The sequence below is a fragment of the Saccopteryx bilineata genome, chromosome 2 (assembly GCF_036850765.1).
Source record: "Saccopteryx bilineata isolate mSacBil1 chromosome 2, mSacBil1_pri_phased_curated, whole genome shotgun sequence".
Classification (NCBI taxonomy): Eukaryota; Metazoa; Chordata; class Mammalia; order Chiroptera; family Emballonuridae; genus Saccopteryx; species Saccopteryx bilineata.
This window is the reverse complement of record NC_089491.1, coordinates 94,513,647-94,520,413: the sequence shown is the minus strand read 5'-3', so window position 1 is coordinate 94,520,413 and position 6,767 is coordinate 94,513,647.

Sequence of the window (6,767 nt, the reverse complement as noted above, 5' to 3'; positions counted from 1 at the left end):
TAACCTAGAGCCACCTGACAAACAGAAAGTGGTGGAGAGTCCTTGTCCCAGTATCAAGAAGCATAGTATGAAAGAACACAGAGCTGAGAGGCAATAATTTAATAATCTGCAGGTGCTGTCTCCATAGGTGTGGTATGACTGGTATGCTTTTCAACCACTGGAGTATCTATTTCACTGCAGCCTCAGCAAAAGATTACTTTGTCAGACTTTTAGATTTTTGTCATCAGATGGTTTTTTTAAACAACAGGTAATTATTATGCTTAATAAACTGTTCTAAGTACAGAAAAAGATGGAAGATGTGATTGTTCTTATTGGTTTTATGTTTATCATATATAATGATTATAACAAGGCTTGTAAAACACTTCACAACTATACAGAAATACAACTGACACAGAGTAATGAAGAACTCTATGATGACTGTGTAAAACAGCTGAGACCGTCTGTTGGAAAAAGTGAACAGTGGTATCCTTGCTGTATTCTTGACAATTAAAACATATGGTGATAGAAAGTGTTTTGACTTTGGGTGATGGGCATATGACACAATGCTATGGAGATGTTTACTTGAAACTTATATGTTCCTATGGACAAATGTCATCCCATTAAATTTAACTTCTAAATAAAAAAAGAAAATTGGGAATCTTTTGTGTTTTTATTCCTCTGAATTTTATAGTTTATCTTGTTCAAATTTAACACAAAAATGGATTTTGCTATAAAATAAGGTTCTTGTTGAAAAGTTCTTATTTCTTATTTAAAATTATGTACATAAAAGGGAATATCTAGAAAACATCTTCTTATGTTGTTTATATTTTATATGTATATTTGACATTCATACATATTTTATGAATACCAATTACTCATTTGTGATTTTTATACCTTTTCTGATAATTGTTCCTCAACTTTTCTCTGGTTAAGAAACCCAGTCATTTAAATATATTGAGGATTAAAATATGCTCCCCACTGGGGAAAATCACTTAGAGAAACATCCTCTTGAATTCTAGACACATTCTTCATTAAGTTTCCAAAATATGCTCTCCACTGGGAAAAATCACTCAGAGAGACGTCCTCTTACATTCTAGACACATTCTTCACTGGGTTTTCAAATCTTTGATTGAAATCTGCAAAGGTTAAGTCATCATATAAATAGCAGTGCTATTAACAATCATAAAATTAATGAGAATAATAATGAGTTCAAGCATGTAAAATGCCAGAGTTAGCATAAACCTTGTAATGACTCTGTGTATGACATTTCTGTTTTGCCATAGGGAAAAGTTCTGTGAGCCATTTTCCTAAGTAGAGCCGATATGTTATTACTGAAAATAAACTGCTCATTATCTAATTTGTTCTTGCAGCAACTTTTGGAGAGGGCAAAAAGAGGTGTTCTTGAAGGAAACATTTATTGCTATGCACTAAAATCAAAAGAGTGGTTTTAAACAAAGGTGAAACTAAGAACATTTCTGTACATCACTTTCATTATCATTTTAAAAGTGAAACATGTTCATACAGGAACTTTAAAAATATACCCAAGTTCATGCACATGTGTGTATATTAACACATACACAAACACATGCACACATACTCCATTATAAACCACCCATAATCTTACCACCCGTGGATGGCATTATTGTTTGTATGTTTAGTTCTATCAGTTTCTGTCTTATCTCAATAAGTGGGGAGCACATAGTAGGTAGTTTTATATGTTGCATATTTTCCAAAACATGAAAAATTTAGCTTAGACTATTGAAAGTTAATTGTTGAATAATATTGCACTGTTGTGGCAACAATGAACTGCTCAAAGACCAGATGAATGCTCTGAGGAGCCAAGAGGAGGCAACAGCCCTGGTCAGCAGACCAAAGGACTGAAGTCCCGTCCCTAACCTGACTCAGATATCTATAATATTAGCCAGTACAAATAAGTCAAGGAAGCAGATGGAAGAAGCTTTCAGGGAGTGAAATAAAGTGCAAGGAACATGCTGACACCTAATCTCTGTTCTGAGAGCCTTAAACATTTCTTGTTGCTGAGTCTTATCCTGCTGTTTTGCTATTTCCAGCGTGCACTGTTTCTAGTATGGGTCAGAAAGGCTCTGGACTCTCATCTGTTCAGGGCTTTCACTCTACCGTGCCTTTCTGTTTCTAATTGTCATTCTGACTCTGCATATTTTCATAGCATATTCCTATATTGCACCAATCAATAGATTGTATTTTATTTAACCATTGGCCACCCCGCATTTTCAGTTATTTAAAAATTTTCTTATTTTCTCACATAAAGGTGAACATTTTTATGCATAAAACTTTGACCATATTTTTAATTACTTCCTTAGCACAAATTCCTAAAGAAGAATTGCTGCATCAAAGAGTAAACATTTTTTAAACTTCTAAAATATGTTTCTAAATTTTCCTCCAGAAAACTTGCTCAGTTTAAATTTCCACTGGCTAAGGCAGAATTACTACCTTTTGGGATCTTTAACAATGCTGGATGTTATTAAATTTTTGTTTATTTGATGAGAGAATTAATAATTGTTATTCATTAAAAATTTATAGATCTTTAACATTAATTTTTAAATGAAATATTCCTGATTTAGCTTTAATTGAAATTATAGTTAAAATCAGAGGCCACAGATTCAGTTTCAGGAATATTGAGAATAAAAAATAATTATTTGTAGAGGCCCTGAATAGGAACATAAAACAGGGACAAATTTCAGTGCCCTGGTGACTGAGGATGATTTGACTTTGAGTGAGGGCTATGCAGCACAATCAAAGGTCAAGATAATCTGGAGATGTTTTCTCGGAACATATGTACCCTGATTTATCAATGTCACTGCATTAAAATTAATAAAAATAAGATTAAAAAAAAATTTCAGTGCCCTGAGGCAAAGGCCATAGTGGCTTTAATGACAAAAGTACTGAACATGGTAGTGTGCTGAACACAGCACAATAGAGACAGAATTAGCAATTCTGATTAATCAATAGGTGGAAACATTTGAGCTACTTCACTTGCCCTTTAATCTGCTCTAAAGATGTTCCCCTTTCTGACTTCCTCATTCTTGTTCCTGCTTCTATTTGTCTGTATCAATAAACACTCATGCAGACTGAGGGTCAGGGCAATCTCATGAAACCTGTATAGGAGATTGTGAGGCAGTATCCCCTGGTCCTTCGGAGCAAGCCATGTGGTTTCCAAAAAGTCATTGTCTTCATGATAATTATTGTTGCATGGTTTGAAAGTATAAAGCACTGATATAGTCATTATGATGAAAGCAATGTTGAACTTGACTTTTTAGAGTATAACTATTTGCTAGTACAATACTGTTTTGATTACTATAGCTTTGTAATATAGTTTGAAATCAGGACATGTGATGTCATCTTTGTTGTTCTTTCTCAAGATTACTTTGACTATTTGGAGAGTTTTGTGGTCCAGATGAATTTTAGGATTGCTTTTCTTTTATGATGAAAACTGCCATTGGAATTTTGGTAAGGATTGCATTGAATCTCTAGATTGCTTTTGGTAGTATGAACATTTTAACAATATCCTTCCAACCCATAAACACAGAATATCTTTTTATTTACTTGTATATTATTTAAATTATTTCATCAACGTCTTATTGCTTTATTTACTTAAGGAGTAGATGTTGTGCTCTCACCACACACACACAAAAAGGTAACTATTGAGATAATAGTTGTGTTAACTAGCTAGATCATGGTAGTCATTTCTCATTATATACATACATCAAATCAAAATATTGTATACCTCAAACATATACAATTTTTAATCTATTAATTATACTTCAGTAAAGCTGGGAAAGTAGTTTAGCTCTTTGGAAAAAAGTATAAATGTTACTTAGTTTTATTTAATATATGTAGTAGGTAATTTATGTTTAAATTTTATAATATTTCACTAGCTGATTATGGCTTTATTCACCTTATTATAACTAAATAGACCATATGAAATATTATTTTGGAAATAAATGTGTTATACAGTAAAAATATATGGTGTTTAAAGTAGAAACAATTAAAAACAAAATACAAAATCAGGTAATAATAAGTGTTAATGAGAATGTGGAAAAATTGGAACTTGTATACATTGCTGGCACATGTAAAACAGTGCAGCCACTTTGAAAATATACATAGTTTGGAAGTTTTTCAAAATGTTAGAAACATAGTTACTATATTAACCAGCTATTTCACTTTTAGGCATATAACCAAGAGAGATGAAAACAAATATCCATATAAAAATTTGTACATAAATATTCATAGAAGCATTGTTTATAATGGTCCAAAGGAGAAACAACCCAAATATCCATTAATTGATGAATGTATAAACAAAAAGTGATAGATCCATACAATGGACTATTATTTGGCAACAAAATAATGAAGTACTGATACATACAACACCATAAAAAACATTATGCTAAACAAAAGGAGCCAGTCACTAAAGATAGCATATTGTATGAAATATCCAGAACAGGCATATCTTTAAAAAAGAGAAAGAAAGAAAAAAGAAAGCAATAAAAAGAAAAAGCAATCTAATATATCAATACATAAGATGGATTGTAAATTATGAACAAAGAGCTTTATCTCAGGAAAGCAAGGCTGGTTCAACGTTTGAAGATCAACCAGTGTAATTCACCTAATCAACAGACTAAGGAAAACTATAATTACCTCAATAGATGGAGAAAAACCATCTGACAAATTCAACATTTATTCTTAAATAAAACTTTAGCAAACTGGGAACAGAAGGGGACTTTCTTTCTTTATTTTATTATTATTATTATTTTTTGTATTTTTTCTGAAGCTGGAAACGGGGAGAGACAGTCAGACTCCCGCATGCGCCCGACCGGGATCCACCCGGCACGCCCACCAGGGGCGGACGCTCTGCCCACCAGGGGGCGATGCTCTGCCCCCCCGGGGCGTCGCTCTGCTGCGACCAGAGCCACTCTAGCACCTGGGGCAGAGACCAAGGAGCCATCCCCAGCACCCGGGCCATCTTTGCTCCAATGGAGCCTCGCTGCGGGAGGGAAAGAGAGAGACAGAGAGGAAGGGGGGGGGTGGAGAAGCAAATGGGCGCTTCTCCTATGTGCCCTGGCCAGGAATCGAACCTCGGGTCCCCCGCACACCAGGCCGACGCTCTACCGCTGAGCCAACTGGCCAGGGCCAGAAGGGGACTTTCTTAACCTGATAAAGGGCATTTATAATAAAGTTACAATTAACATCATACTTAACGGTGAAAGACTGAATGTTTTCACCATAAGATTATAAATGAGGCAAGATGTCCACTGTCATCACTCCTAGTCTTTTTTCTAGGTTCAAGCCAGTGAAATAAGCCAAGAAATAGGATAAAAGGCATACAAACTAGAAAAAAAGGAATAAATCTGTATTGTATTTGCAGGTGACATGACAACTATGTAGAAAATCCCAGAGAATTTACAAAAAAATTACTGGAACTAATAAATAAGTTTAGCAGGATTTTAGGATATAAAGTCAATATAGAAAATTCAGTTACTTTTTATATATTAGCAATGAACAACTGGAAATTGAAATGGAAGACCAATGCTATTTATAATATCACAAAATTATACAATACTTAAGTACAAATCTCAAAAAAAATGAGTGGGATCTGTATGCTAAAAACTATAAAACATTGATGAATAAAATCAAGGAAAAGCTAAATAAACGGAGGGTCATACAATGTTCATGAATTTGAAGTCTTAATATTATAATGATGCTGATTCTTTTCAAATTGAACTGTAGATTCAATGCAATACCAACCAAATATAGCAGGTTTTTTGGGTAAAAATTAATGAGCTGATTATAAAATTTATATGAAAGACAAATGAAATGGAATAGCTATAGCAATTTTGAGAAAGAACAACTAATCTGAAGCATTTATTCTATCTGATTTCAAAACATACTCTAAAACTATACTATTCAAGACAGTGTAGTATTGGCAAAAGGGTAGACACCTAGAGATCAATGTGAGAATAATCTGGCAATAAACCAGCATATATGTATGTATGTATGTATGTATGTATATGTGTGTGTGTGTGTGTGTGTGTGTCCCTATAAAAGACAATTAATTTTAACAAAGGTGCAAATGCAATTCAATGGACAAAAGGTTGGAATGATTAAATATCGTGTGTAGGAAAATTAACTTCAACCCATACCTTGGATCAGAGCTAAAAATTACTCAAAATAAATCATATTCTTAAATTTAAAATCTAAAACTATAAAATATCTAGAGGAAAATGATGGAGAAAATATTTGTTGCTTTAGGCATACATTTCTTAGATAGGACAGTAAAAGTAGATACTATAAAAGAAAAATATCCAGACACCCTCCTCCCAGCCACATTCTGTGACATAACCATTTTGTCATTTCCTTGACAGCATATATCACCATATGCAAGTATCTTTTATATTTTATTGATTATTTTCTGTCAGAAAATTTACAGGAACTTAAAAAAAATGAATACACTTAATATTTTAGAGACATTTTAGGTTCACAGAAAAATTGATTGGAAAGTACAGTTTCCATATTCTCTTTGTGGCTCCTCACACTCCCTTCACCCCCATGACTTTCCCCATTCCAAACATCCCACATCAGAGCGGTATTTTTTTCATAATCGATGAATCTATATTGACACATCATTATCACTCTAAGTCATTGTTTTCGTTAGGGGTTACTCTTGGTGTTGTATGTTCTATTAGTTTTGGCAAAGGGGTACTGACCTGTATCAACCAGTGTAGTATTATCGAGAATAATTTCACTATCTAAAA